Here is a 22,426-nt window from a genome sequence, read left to right on the forward strand (position 1 = left end):
TATGGACAGACTCCAGCTTCCAGTGGATTTCTTAAAATGTAGCACTCAGAATTGCACAGTCTTCAGAGTAACCTAATCAACGCAATTTGAACAAGGTTCCCTTCTCTTCATCTTTTGCATTTCGGGATATAGTGCCATTCCTGATGCACTTACCTACGAGAAAAGGTCAGAAGGTTCCGCTGGGACAGGATTGGAGAGCAGGAATGCTCCAAGTTTTGTCCTGAGACCAGCATCAGCATCATCTGAGAGCTTATAAAAATGCAAATTCTCAGGCCCTACCCTGATCTGATTCAGAATCTCCAGGGCACAAGCCCAGGAATCAGTATTCAGAAGTTTTCAAGGTGATTCTTACACATGCTAAATTTTGAGATGTGCTTTTGTAGAGGGTTTTTGACTGTTCATCTGAGGATCTTTAAAAAACCCAGGCACTTACCTTGAAACAAAATTCTTCTCCTTCTCTTGCATGGGGCCTTAAGCAACCTTTCTGAGTACCATGAGAAGTGTCAGCATAATTGCATGTCTTTAAATGCTTAGGGAGGAGACCTCAACTAGACTAATTAAGTTTTACAATCCAGTGGTTGTAGCAAAGACTTAGGGGGAAAAAAAAGAAGGAAGAAGGGAAGGAAAGAGGGAAGGAGGGAGGAAAGAGAGAAGGGGGAAGGGAAGGAAAGAGGGAAGGAGGGAGGAAAGAGCGAGAAAGAGGAGAGTGAATGAAAAAAAAAAGAAAAAGAAAACAAAACAGTATGCCTTTGGTCAATCCATTACAAAGAGGACTGAGCCGCTGACCTTTTCATTCTGCCTGTGCTGTGTGCGCAGCAACTCTGTAACCTTTTCCAGCTGGAATAGAAAGTTCAATTAAGTTTGTTGGCTCAGAAACCTGCCCGTGTCCCAGAGAGCAGATTAGGCATTTAGGGGCTGCAATTATCCATCTGCTGCTTCTGCAAAGCCGAAAAGAATGCACACATGCTGTACCTATCTCTGGGCATATGCAGAGGCGGGTACGTGTGTATCTGTATACATGTGCACAGGCAGGGGCGACTGGCAGGCAATGGCTGCAGCTGAGAAATTCATTTGTTTCCAAACGTGGGTTCTTTATGCATTGCTGGTGATGATTTTAAGTTAAACGAGATCCTGCATGTTGGAGCCTGCCCAGGTCTTGGCCACCACATTCATCCTACTTTCATATCTGGGTCTTTGGACCAGCGAGCACCTTGATCCTCTCCCAGGTTTGAGGGCAGAGTGTGGATTTGGTCATGGGTGGGGTATTTAAGAAAGCTACTTTCAATATTCAGGTGACTAAAACCTCGTCTGCCTTGCTTGGGGAAGCAATATGTGTAGTGGTTAAGCTGTAATGCACTATAGAATTAAAATAATAAAATAAAGTACACAATTCTTAAAAAAAAAAAGAATACCAGCTGTGGAGATTATATCTGAATCTCAGCACAGGGATTACAAACTGAATAAACTTGAACATGTCCCTTTAACTTTCTGATCTTTGGTTTCCTCATCTGTAGAATGCGGATAACAGTATTAACCTCGTAAAGTGATTGTGGAGATTCAACAAGGCAGCACATTTAATTGTCTGGCACAGTTTATATTTAATAAATGATAGCTGTGTTTTGATGATACTGAGAGTTACTCTGATGTTAGGCTGTGGTTTTGGTGCCTGGCTGTTTAATTTTCCCCCCTGACACTTATCCCATGTCTGGAAACAGGGCCACCATCTTCCTTTGCCTTGATAGCATCCGTAGTGCCTCATTCATTCTAGGACTGCACCTTGTATGGTTTTTCTGTCAGAATCTAGTGTCTTCTCTGAATTTCACATCCACTCTAGCATGTTCTAAAGGTTAGTCTTTGAAGAACAGGGAAGTGAGCTTTTAAAAAATGTAAGTTTGATAAAATCAGTACCTCCTACTCCCATCCCAGCCTCCAGCATAAAGCTCTCCAGTTGCTTTACATAGTATTTAAATAAAACCCAGAGTCCTCACAGAAGCATATAAGGCTCAGTGGGACCTGGCTGTAGCCTAACCTCACTTGTATTCCTTGACTTCTGGCTCATAATCCTCAGATGCAGCAGCCTCTTATTCAGGCCCTTGAATCTACCCAGATCCTTCCTGCCGCAGGACTTTTGCATGGCCGTTTTGTCTGCCTGGTGCACTCTTTCCCTAGGTCATATCATCAGTGGCTCTTCCTCACCATTCAGTGCCACCTCCCTGGAAGGCCTCCCAGGACTGCCCTTTGTAAATTCATCCACACAGTCACCCTCACCCTCCAGTCACTTTCTTTCCAGCCCCATGCTTTATTTTCTCAGTTTACTTGTTACATATTTACTGTCTATATCCTTGACACTAGATTGTGGAGATCATGAAAGCAGGGACTTGGCTATTGTGTGCAATACTATGTCTCCAACACTAGAACAGTCCCTGATGTTTAAAAGGTGATCAGTTAGCATCTGTTGAATTAAGTTAATGGGTCCAAGTCTGGGGCCTGAAGCCCTTCTTTGATAACATTTGCTTGGGTCTTAGATTGTTCTTTGCTTCTGAATCCTCTGTTGCTTGGCTCTAAAACCCATTGATCAAGGCCTATCAATATTCTTACTCAACCTCTCTAATCCCTACTGCCTCACTAGTTTATTTCCAGTTCTCTGTCATCAGTGCTTTTGGATGCCATGTTTTATGTGCTAGCTGTAATTTTACTTCTCTTCCATGTGGGTGTCTGTAGGTCAAGCAGAAGACCAAGTCCAACTGTCATGTCTGGAACAAAATTCTTAATGAAGTCTAAAATTCTTAAGGAGGTGAGATTTGCTTCTTGTCTACCCCTACAGCCTCACCTTGTACAATGCTGCCTGAGATACTGAATATATAAATGGACAATGACCAGACCATGTAGGACAATAGAACTCTATGAGGCCAAACTACCTCTGTAGCAATTGGCCCCAAATAATTGGAACTTGATCAGTTACTGCCAGTTTCCTTAAGTTCTGCCTCTGCTTCCAAGTTGAGACCAACCAGAGAAAACCAAGTAGGGTCCCCAAACCAATCACATAGGATGCTCATCTCCAGCTTCCCATGCTAACACCTGAAGCCTTCTCTTTTCTCCACTATAAGCCTTTCCCCCTCTCCTGTCTGCCTTTGAGTCTCATCAAACACAAGTGATGTTGACTGATTCCCATGCTGTATCAAGTTCTGAATAAACAGCCTCTGTTTCTTCTCATTTGGGTTGTCTCCATTTGTTTCCACATGCAGGTTCTGGTTATCTATTGCTTCAAAGCCATTCATTCCAAAACTTAATGGCTTAAAATATGCTCTTTATTTTGCTCATAATTTTGGAGTTAAGAATTTAGGAAGGGTTCAGCTAGGTAGCCTCTCTCTGGTCCACATGGCGTCAGCTGGGGCAGCTAGATAAAGGATTCACTTCCAATATGATTTTTTTCTTAGTCATGGGTGGGGCACATCTGCCACTTCAGTGTGCTTTGGCTTCTGCTCCACTCCATGGCGTCTTATGCTTCAGGGCCCCAACACATATTGTTCTCAGGGTAGGCACACTTCTTACATAGAAGCTGGCTTCCAAGAGGCAAGAAGCCTAAGTTACATGCAAAATGACCCTCTCTCATAGCCACCACTTGGTCAGATCAGTCACAGAGCCACTCAGATTGTAGTGGGTGAGGAACATCATATTATAGAAGAGCATTTGGGTAGGAGATGGGAGATAATGTCGTGGCCAGTTTCAAAACTACAGTCCATGCTTCCCCTTCCTTTTGGTGCTCCAGCCATGCTGGCCTTTTTTTGTTATCACATATACATGATGTTTCTTCTGTGCCCAAGTTTCAGGATTTTCGCAAACACTGTTACCTCTGCCTGGAATGCCTTCCCTCCTGACCCTTATCCAGTTAAATTTGACTTCCACTGCAAATTTCCGCTTCAGTGTTACTTCTTCATGTGTCCTCAGGGAAACATTTCTTGATACCCCACAAAATCTACACAGAGAATCTAAATCGGAGCTCCCTCTTTTTCTTTCCTTCATAGTGTTCGTCAGAGTTTGCCATTATATTCTTACACTATTCTTAAACTCATCTCCATCCTGCCACCCTTCCCCCTGCCATGGATGTAAGCTGGGGGCAGGGTCTGGGTGTGTTGGTCACTATTTACCCTCAGTGCTAAGTACAGTTCCTTACACGTGGTAGGTGCTTAATATATTTTTGTTAAATAAATCAATGCATTTATTTAAACTTTTCCACCCTAGCATATACATATAATAAGAGCCTAGTGTTTGAACTTGCTGTTAGGGTCTTGAGCCCCCTGAAGAAATAAATTCATGTGGAACTTATACTTGCTTAGTGATATTAAAATGCAAAGATATTTTTATCAGTTGTTATTTTCCTTTAGTCCCTAGTGAATACTGACAATGCATGCTAAAGGCCTCAGTTCAGCCTAATATGGTAAAATAGCCTTGACTTTGGCTTTAAGAAAGCCTGGGTTTGAATTTCGACCTTTACTAGACTCACAGTGTGAATTTCAGTTGATTTATTTAACATTTCTGACTCTCCTAAGGTCACCATCTGTAAAGTAGGGGTAATAATATATGCCTTATAGAATCTTTTTAAAGATTACATTAGATAATAATCACAAAATTGCCCAATTTTAACACAGTAATCACCCCAGTAGTTCAAAGTTTATACAAATAATTGGAAATAGAAACTTTCGCATAACATCTGATTCTTCCTCCTTGATAAGGTTTATTGCCACTGGATGATGTAATTTTTGCTTAATTCTGGTATCCCAGCTTAAGCCTGATTTAAATGTGCCTTTTAAGGTAACTAGAAAATAATTCATTGTTAGGCTTTTTTGAAAATTCAAATTGACTTCGATTAAAGTCAGCATAATTGATTTATTAACACTTTAAGAAGAAATATAGGAAATATGTCCTAGATGGTTATATGAGTTGTTAACATATTTATTAACTTGTGATTTTTTTAACATCTTTATTGGAGTATAATTGCTTTACAATGGTGTGTTAGTTTCTGCTTTATAAAAAAGTGAATCAGTTATACATATACATATGTTGCCATATCTCTTCCCTCTTGCGTCTCCCTCCCTCCCACCCTCCCTATCCCACCCCTCTAGGTGGTCACAAACCACCGAGCTAATCTCCCTGTGCTATGCGGCTGCTTCCCACTGGCTATCTATTTTATGTTTGATAGTGTATATATATACATGCCATGCCACTCTCTCACTTTGTCACAGATTACCCTTCCCCCTCCCCATATCCTCAAGTCCATTCTCTAGTAGGTCTGTGTCTTTATTCTTGTCTTACCCCTAGGTTCTTCATGACCTTTTTTTTCTTAGATTCCATGTATATGTGTTAACATACGATATTTGTTTTTCTTTTTCTGACTTACTTCACTCTGTATAACACACTCTAGGCCCATCCACCTCACTTATAATAAATATAACTTACAAATAACTCAATTTCATTTCTTTTTATGGCTGAGTAATATTCCATTGTATATATGTGCCACATCTTCTTTATCCATTCATCTGTCGATGGACACTTAGGTTGCTTCCATGTCCTGGCTATTGTAAATAGAGCTGCAATTAACATTTTGGTACATGACTCTTTTTGAATTATGGTTTTCTCAGGGTATATGCCCAGTAGTGGGATTGCTGGGTTGTATGGTAGTTCTATCTGTAGTTTTTTAAGGCACCTCCATACTGTTCTCCATAGTGGCTGTATCAATTTACATTCCCACCAACAGTGCAAGAGGGTTCCCTTTTCTCCACACCCTCTCCAGCATTTATTGTTTGTAGATTTTTTGATGATGGCCATTCTGACCAGTGTGAGATGATATCTCATTGTAATTTTGATATTCATTTCTCTAATGATTAATGATGTTGAGCATTCTTTCATGTGTTTGTTGGCAATCTGTATATCTTCTTTGGAGAAATGTCTATTTAGGTCTTCTGCCCATTTTTGTATTCGGTTGTTTGTTTTTTGTTATTAAGCTGCATGAGCTGCTTGTAAATTTTGGAGATTAATCCTTTGTCGGTTGCTTCATTTGCGAATATTTTCTCCCATTCTGAGGGTTGTCTTTTCGTCTTGTTTATGGTTTCCTTTGCTGTGCATAATCTTTTAAGTTTCATTAGGTCCCATTTGTTTATTTTTGTTTTTACTTCCATTTCTCTAGGAGGTGGATCAAAAAGGATCTTGCTGTGATATAGGTCAGAGGGTTCTGCCTATATTTTCCTCTAAGAGTTTGATAGTCTCTGGCCTTACATGTAGGTCTTTAATCCATTTTGAGCTTATTTTTGTGTTTGGTGTTACGGAGTGTTCCAATTTCATACTTTTACATGTCCCTGTCCAGTTTTCCCAGCACCACTTATTGAAGAGGCTGTCTTTTCTCCACTGTATATTCTTGCCTCCTTTATCAAAGGTAAGGTGACCATATGTGCGTGGGTTTATATCTGGGCTTTCTATCCTGTTCCATTGAGCTATATTTCTGTTTTTGTGCCAGTACCATACTGTCTTGATTACTGTAGCTTTGTAGTATAGTCTGAAGTCAGGGAGCCTGATTCCTCCAGCTCCATTTTCTGTTCTCAAGATTGCTTTAGCTATTCGGGGTCTTTTGTGTTTCCATACAAATTTTGAATTTTTTTGTTCTAGTTCTGTGAAAAATGCCATTGGTAGTTTGATAGGGATTGCATTGGGTAGTAGAGTCATTTTCACAGTATTGATTCTTCCAGTCCAAGAACATATCTCTCCATCTATTTGTATCATCTTTAATTTCTTTCATCAGTGTCTTATAATTTTCTGCATGCAGGTCTTTTGCCTCCTTAGGTAGGTTTATTCCTAGATATTTTATTCTTTTTGTTGCAGTGGTAAATGGGAGTGTTTTCTTAATTTCACTTTCAGATTTTTCATCCTTAGTGTATAGGAATGCCAGAGATTTCTGTGCATTAATTTTGTATCCTGCTACTTTAACAAATTCATTGATTAACTCTAGTAGTTTTCTGGTAGCATCTTTAGGATTCTCTATGTATAGTATCATGTCATCTGCAAACAGTGACAGCTTTACTTCTTCTTTTCTGATTTGGATTCCTTTTATTTCTTTTTCTTCTCTGATGGCTGTGGCTAAAACTTCCAAAACTATGTTGAATAATAGTGGTGAGAGTGGGCAACCTTGTATTCTTCCTGATCTTAGTGGAAATGGTTTCATTTTTTCACCATTGAGGATGATGTTGGCTGTGGGTTTGTCATATATGGCCTTTACTATGTTGTGGAAAGTTCCCTCTATGCCTACTTTCTGCAGGGTTTTTATCATAAATGGGTGTTGAATTTTGTCGAAAGCTTTCTCTGCATCTATTGAGATGATCATAAGGTTTTTCTCCTTCAATTTGTTAATATGGTGTATCACATTGATTGATTTGTGTATAATGAAGAATCCTTGCATTCCTGGAATAAACCCCAGTTGATCATGGTGTATGATCCTTTTAATGTGCTGTTGGATTCTGTTTGCTAGTAATTTTTTTTTTTTTTTTTTTTTTTTTGCGGTATGCGGGCCTCTCACTGTTGTGGCCTCTCCCATTGCGGAGCACAGGCTCCGGACGTGCAGGCTCAGCGACCATGGCTCATGGGCCTAGCCGCTCCGCAGCATGTGGGATCTTCCCAGACCGGGGCACGAACCCACATCCCCTGCATCGGCAGGTGGACTCAACCACTGCGCCACCAGGGAAGCCCTGTTTGCTAGTATTTTGTTGAGGATTTTTGCATCTATGTTCATCAGTGATATTGGCCTGTAGTTTTCTTTCTTTGTGACATCTTGGTCTGGTTTTGGTATCAGGGTGATGGTGGCCTCGTAGAATGAGCTTGGGAGTGTTCCTCCCTCTGCTATATTTTGGAAGAGTTTGAGAAGGATAGATGTTAGCTCTTCTCTAAATGTTTGATAGAATTCACCTGTGAAGCCAGCTGGTCCTGGGCTTTTGTTTATTGGAAGATTTTTAATCACAGTTTCAATTTCAGTGCTTGTGATTGGTCTGTTCCTATTTTCTGTTTCTTCCAGGTTCAGTCTCAGCAGGTTGTGCATTTCTAAGAATTTGTCCATTTCTTCCAGGTTGTCCATTTTATTGGTGTAGAGTTGCTTGTAGTAATCTCTCATGATCCTTTGTATTTCTGCAGTGTCAGTTGTTACTTCTCCTTTTTCATTTCTAATTCTATTGATTTGAGTCCTCTTCCTTTTTTTCTTGATGAGTCTGGCCTATGGTTTATCAATTTTGTTTATCTTCTCAAAGAACCAGCTTTTAGTTTTATTGATCTTTGCTATCATTTCCTTCATTTCTTTTTCATTTATTTCTGATCCGATCTTTATTATTTCTTTCCTTCTGCTAACTTTGGGGTTTTTTTGTTCTTCTTTCTCTAATTGCTTTAGGTGCAAGATTAGGTTGTTTACTTGAGATGTTTCCTGTTTCTTAAGGTAGGATTGTATTGGTATAAACTTACTTCTTAGAACTGCTTTTGCTGCATCCCATAGGTTTTGGGTCGTCATGTCTCTATTTTCATTTGTTTCTAGGTATTTTTTGATTTCCTCTTTGATTTCTTCAGTGATCACATGGTTATTAAGTAGTGTATTGTTTAGCCTCCATGTGTTTGTATTTTTTAAAGATCTTTTCCTGTAATTGATATCTAGTCTCATAGCGTTGTGGTCGGAGAAGATACTTGATACAATTTCAATTTTCTTAAATTTACCAAGGCTTGATTTGTGACCCAAGATATGATCTATCCTGGAGAATGTTCCATGAGCAGTTGAGAAAAATGTGTATTCTATTGTTTTTGGATGGAATGTCTTATAATTATCAATTAAATTCATCTTGTTTAATGTATCATTTAAAGCTTGTGTTTCCTTATTTATTTTCATTTTGGATGATCTGTTCATTGGTGAAAGTGGGGTGTTAAAGTCCCCTACTATGATTGTGTGTTACTGTCGATTTCCCCTTTTATGACTGTTAATATTTGCCTTATATATTGAGGTGCTCCTATGTTGGGTGCATAGATATTTATAATTGTTATATCTTCTTCTTGGATTGATCCCTTGATCATTATGTAATGTCCTTCTTTGTCTCTTGTAATAGTCTTTGTTTTAAAGTCTATTTTGTCTGATATGAGAATTGCTACTCCAGCTTTCTTTTGATTTCCATTTGCATGGAATATCTTTTTCCATCCCCTCACTTTCAGTCTGTATGTGTCCCTAGGTCTGAAGTGGGTCTCCTGTAGACAGCATATATACGGGTATTGTTTTTGTATCCATTCAGGCAGTCTGTGTCTTTTGGTAGGAGCATTTAATCCGTTTACATTTAAGGTAATTATCGATATGTATGTTCCTATTCCCATTTTCTTAATTGTTTTGGGTTTGTTATTGTAGGTCTTTTCCTTTTCTTGTGTTTCTTGCCTAGAGAAGTTCCTTTAGCATTTTTTGTAAAGCTGGTTTGGTGGTGCTGAACTCTCTTAGCTTTTGCTTGTCTGTAAAGGTTTTAATTTCTCCATCAAATCTGAATGAGATCCTTGCTGGGTAGAGTAATCTTGGTTGTAGGTTTTTCTCCTTCATCACTTTAAATATGTTCTGCCACTCCCTTCTGGTTTGCAGAGTTTCTGCTGAAAGATCAGCTGTTAACCTTATGGGGATTCCCTTGTGTGTTATTTTTTGTTTTTCCTTTGTTCCTTTTAATATGTTTTCTTTGTATTTAATTTTTGATAGTTTGATTAACATATGTCTTGACGTGTTTCTCCTTGAATTTATCCTGTATGGGACTCTCTGTGCCTCCTGGAGTTGATTAACTATTTCCTTTCCCATATTAGGGAAGTTTTCAACTATAATCTCTTCAAATATTTTCTCAGTCCCTTTCTTTTTCTCTTCTTCTTCTGGGACCCCTGTAATTCGAATGTTGGTATGTTTAATGTTGTCCCAGAGGTCTCTGAGACTGTCCTCATTTCTTTTCATTCTTTTTTCTTTCTTCTGCTCTGCAGTAGTTATTTCCACTATTTTATCTTCCAGGTCACTTATCCGTTTTTCTGCCTCAGTTCTTCTGCTATTGATCCCTTCTAGAGTATTTTTAATTTCACTTATTGTGTTTTTCATCGTTGCTTGTTTCCTCTTTAGTTCTTCTAGGTCCTTGTTAAATGTTTCTTGCATTTTCTCTATTTCCAAGATTTTGGATCATCTTTAGTATCATTATTCTGAATTCTTTTTCAGGTAGACTGCCTATTTCCTCTTCATATGTTAGATCTGGTGGGTTTTTACCTTGCTCCTTCATCTGCTGTGTGTTTTTCTGTCTTCTCATTTTGCTTATCTTACTGTGTTTGGGGTCTCCTTTTTGCAGGCTTCAGGTTCGTAGTTCCCATTGTTTTTGGTGTCTGTTCCCAGTGGCTAAGGTTGGTTCAGTGGGTTGTGTAGGCTTCCTGGTGGAGGGGACTCGTGCCTGTGTTCTAGTGGATGAGGCTGGATCTTGTCTTTCTGGTGGGCAGGTCCACGTCTGGTGGTGTGTTTTTGGGGTGTCTGTGGCCTTATGATTTTAGGCAGCCTCTCTGCTAATGGGTTGTGTTGTGTTCCTGTCTTGCTAGTTGTTTGGCATGGGGTGTCCAGCACTGTAGCCTGCTGGTCATTGAGTGAAGCTGGGTCTTGGTGTGGAGATGGAGATCTCTGGGAGATTTTTGCCATTTGATATTACATGGAGCTGGAAGGTCTCTTGTGGACCAGTGTCCTGAACTTGGCTCTCCCACCTCAGAGGCATAGCCCTGACGCCTGGCTGGAACACCAAGAGCCCGTCATCCACACAGTTCAGAATTAAAGAGAGAAAAAATAGAAAGAAAGAAAGAGGATAAAATAAAATAAAGTTATAAAAATAAAAAATAATTATTAAGAAAAAAAATTTTTAAGTAAAAAAGAAAAAAGAAAAAGAAAACAGACAGAACCCTAGGAGAAATGGTGAAAGCAAAGCTATACAGACAAAATCTCACACAGAAGCATACACATACACACTCACAAAAAGAGAAAAAGGGGAAAAAATAATATATCTTGCTCCCAACGTCCACCTCCTCAATTTGGGATGATTCGTTGTCTATTCAGGTATTCCACAGATTCAGCGTACATCAAGTTGATCGTGCAGATTTTATCCACTGCTCCTGAGGCTGCTAGGAGAGATTTCCCTTTCTCTTCTTTGTTCGCACAGCTCCCCGGGTTCAGCTTTGGATTTGGTCACCTGAGAGTGTCTGTTCTTCGCTCAGACAGGACAGGGTTAAAGGAGCAGCTGATTTGGGGGCTCTGGCTCACTCACGCCGGAGGGAGGGAGGGGTACAGAGTGCAGGGCGAGCGTGCAGTGGCAGAGGCCTGCGTGACGTTGCAGCAGCCTCAGGCGCGCCGTGCATTCTCCCGGGGAAGTTGTCCCTGGATCACGGGACCCTGGCAGTTGTGGGCTGTACAGGCTCCCGGGAGGGGCGGTGTGGATAGTGACCTGTGGTCGCACACAGGCTTCTTGGTGGCGGCAGCAGCAACCTTAGCGTCTCATGCCCGTCCCTGGGGTCCACGCTGTTAGCTGCGGCTCACGCCTGTCTCTGGAGCTTCTCTAAGCAGCGCTCTTAATCCCCTCTCCTCGCGCACTAGGAAACAAAGAGGGAAGAAATAGTCTCTTGCCTCTTCGGCAGGTCCAGACTTTTCCCCGGACTCCCTCCCGGCTAGCTGTGGCGCTCTAGCCCCCTTCAGGCTGTGTTCACCCAGCCAATCCCAGTCCTCTCCCTGGGATCCGACCTCTGAAGCCTGAGCCTCAGCTCCCAGCCCCACCCGCCCCAGTGGGTGAGCAAACAAGCCTCTTGGGCTGGTGAGTAGTGGTCGGCACTGATCCTCTGTGCGGGAGTCTCTCCACTTTGCCCTCCGCACCCCTGTTGTTGCGCTGTCCTCCATGGCTCCGAAGCTTCCTCCCGCCACCCCCATCTCTGCCAGTATAGGGGCTTCTAGTGTGTGGGCACTTTTCCTCCTTCACAGCTGCCTCCCACTGGTGCAGGTCCATCCCTATCCTTTTGTCTCTGTTTATTCTTTTTTGTTTTGCCCTACCCAGGTACGTGGGGAGTTTCTTGCCTTTTGGGAGGTCTGAGGTCGTCTGCCAGCGTTCAGTGGGTGTTCTGTAGGAGTTGTTCCACATTTAGATGTATTTCTGATGTATTTGTGGGGAGGAAGGTGATCTCTGCGTCTTACTCTTCCTCCATCTTCTCAAATCTATTAACTTGGTTTTTGATCATTGTCTGAAATGACAAAAAAATTTTTAAAATTGAAGGGAGTTTACTTATTTGAGGGGAATAGAATAATTTGGAAAACCAAGCTGTTTATGCAAGAGTAATTCTTAAAGAAAATCTAACTCTGATTTAGGTTTCTCAGACTCCATGGAAATGAGCTTTTCATACATGCCAGGAAATTTATTCATGTGTTCTGTGGGAATGTCCCTATTTTAAAGATGAAGAAACTGAGGGTCAGAGAAAAAATATTGCATAGCCAGTAAGGAGTGAAGTAGGAATTTGGATCCAATTTTGTGTTAGCATTAGCAGGTACTCTTTCTACTCTGAATCCTTTCATAGCTATTCCAGCCATGAAGAGATAGGCAAATCAATAGAGAGGTATCACAGCAGGGAAATTAATTTCCAGTTGCCTTAGTCATTGCTGTCAGACACCAAAGCCCCGACATGGATTAGCAGCCTGTCCACTTCCTCCTCTGAGAGGAACCACGAGTCACGCTCCTGTGTGACCAGGGTGGCACCCCTAGAGCCTCTGCCAGTCCCGCCATCAGACAGGACGTGTCTGGGAAGAATTTGCAGCCGACTACTCTACCATTCAGGTCCCCATCTGTGTCAACTGAGTAATTTATGGATGCACTTTTTCCTGTATTGCAAAGGAGATGCACAGGACCTTTGGAAATAATTCAGTCTCTTTCAAGGGAACACATTTGGGGAAATTATTGTTAATGCATCTGAGCAAGAGGTGCTCAACCCTGACAAATATTTCATGCAATTATAGTAAAGATGAGACAGTGACAACCAGTGACCATCAGTCATTCCCCAAATCAATAATAACCATGGAACATGCAATCAAACCTAATCAGCACCCGGTGATTAAAGAACAGGGCCTCTCTTCTTTGCTTTCAGGGTCATAGTCTCTTGAAAGAATTGGCATCGAGTCCTCCAGACAGCACACAATACAGAAACGAACATCAAAATAGGGACTTTAGAATCTAACAGATCTGGGTCAGAGTCCATAAACACTGCTTCTCAATCTTGGACAAAATTATATGATAATAATAACACTCACTGAACACTTTTTGGGGGTGTCAAACAGCATGCTAAGTATTTCATCTGTATTATTTAATCTTATAATGTATTTGTGAGGTGTGCACCAGTAGACTCCCTCTAAAGTGAGGAAACTGAGACTCAGAGGGATGGGATGGCTTGCTCAGAGCCACACTGACAGCAAGTGACAGAGCTGTGACTCAGATCCAGTCCTGTAGACCAAAGCTTTGGTAACTTTCAAACTGTTCCCTCATTAAAATCACCTGGGGAGCTTTTTAAAGTAACCAGTGCCTGGGCCCACCCACCCCATAACACCTGAATCATCATCTTTGAGCCTGAGGACTAGGTATGTATTATTTTAAGTAAACATTTTAATGAATTATAGCAGACATATAGAAAAGGGAACAAATGGAGTGTAGCACAGTGTATTTTCACTAGGTAAACATCCCCATGTGTGCAGAACAAACCCAGCCTCCTCCACACACACCCCCCCAAGAAGCCCCTTTGCGCCCTTTTCCAGTCACTACCACCCATTCTGCCCAAGGATAGTCATCATGACTTAAAACAGCAGACATTCCCTTTTTCTGTTTTTGAACTTTATATAAATGAAGACATACAGTTGACATACTTCTATGTCTAATTTCCCGTTACATTTGTGAGATTCATTGATGTGTGTTGAAGGATGGTAGTGGTTTGTCCATTTTTGTTGCTGTAGAGTATTGCATTATGTGAATATAGCACAATGCATTTAGTCAGTTTGCTGTGGTTGGGTATCTTTCCCATTCTTGGGTATTACAAGAATGTTAGTTCTTTAGGTTAGCAAAAGTGCATGGCTTTCTGTTGAGTATCTCCCTAGAAGTGGAACTGCTGGGTCGTAAAGTGTGCATATGTTCAGCTCTAGGAGATCCAGGCATTTTTTACAAGTTCCTGGGTGATTCTGATGCACAGTGAGGGTTGAGAAACCATGCATAACCCTATGTCATTTCCCTTATTTAGAATTTATTGTTGTTGCTTTCTGGAACAATATAATAACGTCATAATAAAGTTCTAGATAGAATCATTTACCATGTTACTAAAGACAGTCTCTCTTCCTCCCTCCAATCCTTCATCCCATTCCCCTGATCCAAGGCATTCTAACTTTTTAATGTCTAAGCCTCAAAGGCTGACTGGTCCTGGAAGAGGAAAGAGCCCGAATACTTGTGCCTCTTATTCTTGAAAATGGGAAGATTTTTGTCATTGCAGAGAAGAGAATAAGCTAACAGTATAATTTTTGGCACTAAATCTTTTAGTTGCTGAAGACCCATGAAAGGAACTGATGGCGTTAAGAGAAATAATAAGCACACAGAATGCATAGTATAGAGTCTGGCACTCAAGAAACTGTCCTGTTATTGTGATTATGATTATTGCCATTATCAGTAGCAGCAATGGCAAAGAAGTAAACATACGCCAGGGCTGTGGCTTCTTCATGAAACAGATCTGTTCAGTCATTTAAGAATACTCACAATGTGTCTCCTGGGCCAGACTCTGTATATGGCACAGTGAGCCCAGGGAGGAACAAGCCACGCTGTCCTGAAGACCCTCACTGCATCTCTGAGCTTGTCCTGTCCCCGCTTGTTCATTGTGGCAAATGGGGCACACTTAAAGAGGGAGATGTCTCAGAGGAAGCCCATCCCTGCTGTTCCAGGAACAGAGGACAGCAGATACATACCTGCTGAGGATGGGCCAAGAGCTTTATTTCATACATGGAGGAATCTCTACACAGAGACTTCTTTCCATAAACGGTATGCTTTATTTAGTAAGAGTGGTTTCAGTCTCAAATAGGAGAGAATAACAATTTGGCTCAAGAGGAAAAGTGTAGGAGATCTTTGGTTGAAAGGTTACACGTGCACAGGAGCTTAGGAAAAACTGCACCTCTGGACTTCAGGCAGGGGCATGTGGGCAGCTCCAAAGATGGATGGGATCATCTGTTTTGGTCTCTTTGATCTATTTGCTTTTAGCTCTGTCTGTCTGCCTTTATCTTTTTCTCTCTGTCTTTCTCATAGACTCTTTCCTTTCTCTCCATTTCACATGTCCTCTTCATCTCTCTGCCTCTGCTGTTTTCCTCTCTCTTCTAGACTTCTCTGCTTAACTCAGTTTCTGTTCTCCAGAACTTCAGCTCGCACAGGTCTTTGGCTTGCTGTGGACCTTAAATCAGTCTCAACTTAGCCTCAGGGTCTCTGGGCTTCTCTGACCCCTGTTCTATATGGAATTTCATTCTGCGTCTCTTCATTCAAGCTTCCAAGATGATTTTACTGGCTCACTTAATCTTCTAGGGCTAGCCACTTGAATCGCAGGATGATTATCATTGTATGGAAGGGTGTCCCCCGAATTAGGGCCTGACTCTGATACAGTCTCCTGTGGCTGGGAGAAGACGGCTACCTGATCTGATGCTCAAACCCTTCAGCTGCAGTAGGGCAATTCCCTTAAGAGAATGTGTTGAGTGCAACAGGCAGTGAAAGATGGTAAGAAACCTCTTAAAATCTGCAGAGTCCTAACATCTGAGATTTGCTTGGTGGTTGATCAGAGGTTCCTGGGGGCCAGAAGTGTTGTGTTCTTCCTCTCTGAAGTTCGTAAGGCTTAATAGTATTTTTGGACTAAATTAATTCACTTCTCTATACCCTAGCTCTTAGGTGGCTTTTCTTCATGTCCTAAGACTTGGGGTTTCGCTCCTTCATTTACTCATCGATTCAACAGATATTTACAGAGCATCTACTTTGTGCCAGACACTGTTTTCTACACTTGAGACTTAACAATGAATAAAATGGGCAAGAAACTGCCTTTGTGGGGCAGACATCTTAACTGCACCCTCATGAGACCCTAAACCAGAAAAGTCCATCCAAGCTCCTCCCCAAATTCTGACCCACAGAGACTGTGAGATAGTAAATATTTACTGTGACTTTAAGCCTCTGAGTTTTGCACAATTTGTTGCACTGCAACAGATGATTACTCCTGGTGGCCAGTCAGTCCAGAACAGAGTGAGCTGTGGGGGATGCTCGAGACGAGGTCAGAGTGGAAAAGCACGTTAATATCACGGAAGACTGTCGCTTATGATAAGGAATATGAATTTTCTGAATTTGATGGAAAAACATTGGAGGATTTTGATCGTGGGAGTAGTATTAGGTTTTAAAGAGATCATCTAGGCAGCTATGTGGAGAGCAGACCATAAGGGGACAAGGGTGAAGGCAGGGGGACCTGTTAGGAGGCTACTGTGTTTGTCCAGGTAAACCAGGATAATGGCATAGACTCTTCAGCTCTATTTTGAAAGGTAGAATCAGTGGGCTTTTCTGATGGGTTGGATGTGAGAAAGTGAAAAGTCAATGAATTCTAGGTTTGGACATCAGCAACTGGGAAGAGAGAGGTGCCATTTACGGAGACGAGGATCACGGTGGGAGAATGCAACAGTTAGATGCCAACAAGAGGAAGAAAAGCCAACCATGAGGACTGAGAAGCAATGGCCAGGGAGACAGGAGGAAAATCGGGAGAGTGGGAGAGTGAAGAGTCTTAGAAGTCACAGGCAGAAGATACGTAAAGAAGCAGGGAGTGAACAACTGGACCAAATTCTGCTGAGTGTTTTCATAAGATGAACTCTGAGAACTGATGGCTGAATTTGGCATGATGGAGGTTGTTGCTAACCTTGGGGATGAAAACACAACTGTGCAGAAGTGCTTATGAATTCATCAGCCCTAAGTCTGTTTTGCTAGTCTTCCTCTTTCTTGTGCTGTGATAAAATCAACGTGGCAGTACTATTTGTCTCTCATCTGTCAAGTTTACACAGTGGTCTTCATTTTGTGATTCTCTGCACGCTGACCCATGAACGCCTGAATTTTCACCTTTGGATAGTTGGCTAGAACCAATCCTGCATTTGAAAGTTGAGAGTCCTAAGTATGTATTGGAAGGAAGACCTGGAGATGAGGAGGCCAGGTGTGGCAGGGATGAGGTAGTGAACCCTTAATTCAATGATATGGGCCACAAGGAACCCCTGAAAGCTGTCCTGCAGATATTTGCCAATCTGCCGGTCAGCAGAACAGAGAGCAGTGGAGGTTAGAATAAGAGGTATGAACTGTACTCTGGAGGCTAAGTGGGATTTGAATTATTACTAAAGATGAAGAAAAGGTTTTGCTGAATTTTAAGGATCTATAAAAGTCCAGGAAAGGGAATAGGGATGGTGTCGTTAGAGGATTTGTTTAGTGAAGTGAAGAATCACAGATTTAAGAATCTCCCTTCTTTCTGAACTGGAAAATTAGAAAGACCTATCGTCAATACTTTGTCTCAGTTTCCCCACCTGGAAGCAGGGACTGCCCCAACACCTGATACTTGATCATAGGCTTCTCTCAGAGGCCCAGAGAGCTCCTGCCTCCTGCGTCAGCGAACAGCCATTCATTCCCAGAGAGAGCAGCTGTCTGTGCAGGTGAACAAAACAAACCTGGGAAGGAGGTGAAGTCTGTCTCTTCCTCCTCTGTAACACTTAAGCTTTTGCATCTCTCCTTCAGCACTTCGAAATAAGATCATTCATGTAAGGTGCTGGCACTTAGAAGGTGCCCAGCCAAAGGCACTTACCATTATTGGCATTGTTTGTATTATATTCTAGGTTTCAGTGTATACAATTTATCTCCCTATCTGGCTGGCAGCACCTTGAACGGAGGTGCTTTATATTCACCTTTTATTCCCAGCGTCTGGTGCAGTCTCTGTCACATGCTAGGTACACAGATTAATGCTGAATTTAAATTTGAACTCACCTATTCTCTGTGTGCCTTTACAGTTTGGCACCACACCAAAAAGCCCACTGCCCTTAATTTATTTCTGACTTCCCAGGGGACGCTAAAGCATTGTGATTACTCACTCATCCATCCATTCATTCATCTGATGGATATATATAAGTTGGTCGTGCCAGACATTGTACCCAGATGAAATCAGACAGACAGAGGTCCCGTCCTCTCAGAGTTTACATTTTAATGTCATAGGTCCCCCCTCACATTCCCTGGGGGAACTTTAAAAAAATATAACTCCCAGGACCACACTTCCATCCTATTGATTAATACATATTCAGAACAGGGTCTGAGGATTGCCATTTCGATAACTCCTATGTGGTCGTGGGACTGCCTCTTCATAATGGAGAGTTATGACAGAAGTCGTATGTATATTATTTCTGATTCTACAACTTAGTTTGGGACTTTGGAAAAGTCTCTTAGCCTATTTAACATTCACTTTCTCCACCTGCAAAGTGAAAACAAATGTCTCTCCTGCCTAGCTCTAATGGCCGATGAGGAGAGAACATGAGATAATCAATAGCAGTGTTGTCTTGGTATGTTTTACATTTCTATACACAAACCACAAATTATTGTTATTAGTCATTAGCCAGTGTTTGAGAGTTACATGTGATGTAGCTGGTCCTTGCTTACTAATTTTAAAAATGCATTACTGGGGCACCTACCATGTATAAGGAAGATCTTTTATCTTCCTTGGACTCTTTTTTTTTTTTTTTGCAGTATGTGGGCTTCTCACTGTTGTGGCCTCTCCTGTTGCAGAGCACAGGCTCCGGACACGCAGGCTCAGCGGCCATGGCTCACGGGCCCAGCCACTCCGTGGCATGTGGGATCCTCCCAGACCGGGGCACGAACCCATGTCCCCTGCATCAGCAGGCACCACCGGGGAAGCCCCTTCCTTGGACTCTTAATAGGAGTTCACTAAATTGGCTATAAAATTAGTGGCTGATGACATTTTAATATACTGCCTTTCCAAGTACATTGCATTTAACACCTTGAAGACTATCATAAAATAATACAATTGATAACAATAATTGTAATCATTTTATTGAAATCTTACAGTGTACCAAGTTGCTCAGCACTTTACTAAGAGCTGAAAAGGACTTTTGGAACTGTCTACCAGAGACCACAAACCAACATGTATTTGATCATCTTTTAACCTTAATAGTGTTTTAAAAGGCAGTGTAACCAGGCATAAGACACATTTAATAGAAATATAAAAATCATAATTTCTACTGTTTTACAGAAGATTCATAGCACACACTGCTGCTTGAGGCCCCGACTTAAGCTCAGTCCTCCCATTACACAGATTAAGCCTTATGCTCAGAGAGGTTATATGGCTTACATAGGATCATGTGGGTCTGTCTGAGTGCTCCGGCTTTTTCTCAGAATCGCTTCTTCATTTTAGCAGTCATCAGATCCTCTGGTTCAGTCAATTAACCTGGTGCCTCAGTCTGCAACTCAGTTACCACCACAGGCTGAGCAAAACCTCTTCCTTCATAGCCATTATCTGTCATGATCTACAGCCCTTGCCGCCTCTCTAGAGGCTCCGTCAAGCCCTATATCTTTCACATGTTCCCTCCGCTGCTCCTGCGAACATCACAGAGAAATGTTCCGTCAGGCATCAACTCTCATGATCTCCTTCTCACCTCATTAGCCACTTGGTACCCATTGTCTGGAAGACGGGTTTCTGGCACAGCAATTTAAGCAGCCAATTTAATTGGTAGATTAGAAAAGACCTGGTGTCTGGGCCATCATTTGAGAGTAGGCTGAGCAATAGTCCATTTTAAAGCATATTCCCTGCTCCCAATTCTTGCATATTTTCCATTGTTCCAAACTCTAGAAATTCCAAATTGTTTTCGCACCACTGTTTTCTTCATTTGTTCACACCTCTGCCTAAATATCACCTCTGCAGAGAGGTCTTCCTGTCTGTCCTATCTAATGTGGCCCTCCATTGCTTTCTGCCACTCTGAAATATGATGGTGGATTGATTCTTGGCCTTGAATCTTACAGTAAAGAGATTGAAGCAGACACACTGGAAAGTGGCCCCAAGATCCCACCTCCTAAGCTTCACAAACTTTGTATAATTCCTTCCTGTTAACTGTGGGCAGGACCTGTGACATGATTCTAAACAGTAGAAAATGGCAAAGATGATGGGATGAGAGTACAGTTTGAATGTGATGATGTGGTTATATTACATCATATAGACTCCATCTTGCCAGCAGACTTGTTCTCTCTCCATTGCTGGCACAGAAGCAGCAAGCTGCCATGAAGTAAGCAAATGCCCTGTTGGAGGAGTCCATTTGGCAAGGGACTGTGGGCAACATCTAGGAGCTGAAGTTCTTAGACTTAGAGCCACAAGGAAGTGGATCGGGCCAACTACCTAAGAGAGCTTGGAAGTAGATCTATCGCCTTTTGAGCCTCCAGATAAGAACTGAGCCTTGGCCAACACCTGAATTACAGCCTTGCAGAGAACACAGATAAGCCTTGCCCAAGCACTTGACCCACAGAAACTATGAGATAATAAATATGTTTTTGTCTAAGCTGTGGTTTGTGGCAATTTGTTACAAAGCATAGAAAACTAATACGGCATATCTCCCCACTCCTTTACCTTGGGTTTGGCTGTGGAACTTGCTTTGGCCCGTAGAATATGGCAGAAATATCAGTGCGTTGGTTCTGTGTGTGGGCATTAAGATGCCTCCTGTGTTTCTGTCTTGAATTTTTGTCATCATCATCAGAAGCATGTGCCTAGGCGAGCCCATGGGTTCCAGAAAGAGAATGAGAATCTTGGGGAATAGATAGCCTAGATTGGCCCTTCCCCAGTTGTTCTGCCTATGTGTAAGAAACACATGCTATTACTGTTGTCAGCCACTGAGTTTGGGTCAAAATAATTCAGTGGGTAACTTGGGCCCATGTCTTCTGATTCTTAGTATGGTGAATTTTCAGTAAAAATCAAGCCAAACTAAATACTAGTATTTATATTGGCATAATACTTCAGGTCTGAGGTTTTAATCTGAGGTTATAGATAGAAGTCATCTATAACGGGAGTTCTTTAAAACACTTGAAATTATATACTAAATTTTATGTTCGGGGCATTTTGTGGGAGAGACAGTCTATAATAGCCTGTCATATTTTAAATGAGATCTGTAACACCTCACCTGTTTAAGAACCACTGATACCAATAGAAATGACTTTCTTCCTTGTTAAATCCGGGAGATAGTGTTGTTCACTTAAGAAATACAATTCCCAGCCCCAATTCATTTCTCTTAATTATTTGTCTTAAAATTTTAATGTATTGGTTCTTGGTGGCTTTCAGACAAATCACTGTTTCTTTATACCCATGCATTTTCTTTATCAGTTAAAAAATATCAGTATTTCCCTAAGGAGAGTAATTCTAATAAAGATGTTTTTAAAAATTCCAACACCAAGACCTGTTAAGAATGCTAATTCCCTAAAGTTATTTCAGTTTTATGTGTCTGAAAGTTATTACTTTCATTTATGCGAGTGTGACATATGGATGGGAAGCATGGTGTTTTCAACTGGCAGGAAGAAAATACCAGGGGACCCAAGAGAGCATGGGGTTCAAATCCCCACTTGTATTTCCTGACTTTATTTTATTTTATTTTTTAAAAATCAATTAATTATTTTTTGGCTGCGTTGGGTCTTTGTTGCTGCGTGCGGCCTTTGTCTAGTTGCAGAGAGCGGGGGCTACTCTTTGTTGTGGTGTGTGGGCTTCTCATTGCAGTGGCTTCTCTTGTTGTGGAGCACAGGCTCTAGGTGTGCGGGCTCAGTAGTTGTGGCACATGGACTCTAGAGCGCAGGTTCTGTAGTTGTGGCGCACGGGCTTAGTTGCTCCGCAGCATGTGGGATCTTCCCGGACCAGGGCTCGAACCTGTGTCCCCTGCATTGGCAGGCAGATTCTTAACCACTGTACCACCAGGGAAGCCTCCATTTCCTGACTTTATAGCCTTGCAAAAGTCACTCCATCTCTGCACTTTAGTTTTCTTAGTTTCTAGTTTGGGACAAACATATCTAAATTCACAGGATTGCCATGAGAATTAAATGAAATAATATGTGAAAACGTGCTTGGCACATAGCAAGTTCTCAATAAATGATGAAAATTCAAATATATCACACATCCTGCAGTTTCTGCTCAACTTGGAACTCTTCAAAGTGGGAAGAGCCACTTGTTTGTCTCAAAGTGATCATCAGGGAAGTAGAAATGGGTTGTTTGTTGATTGTTCAGTAATGCTCCTCCCTTTGGGAGACAGGGGCGATGTAAATATTAGTATTATTATATTATCGAT

The sequence above is a fragment of the Mesoplodon densirostris genome, chromosome 6 (assembly GCF_025265405.1).
Source record: "Mesoplodon densirostris isolate mMesDen1 chromosome 6, mMesDen1 primary haplotype, whole genome shotgun sequence".
Classification (NCBI taxonomy): Eukaryota; Metazoa; Chordata; class Mammalia; order Artiodactyla; family Ziphiidae; genus Mesoplodon; species Mesoplodon densirostris.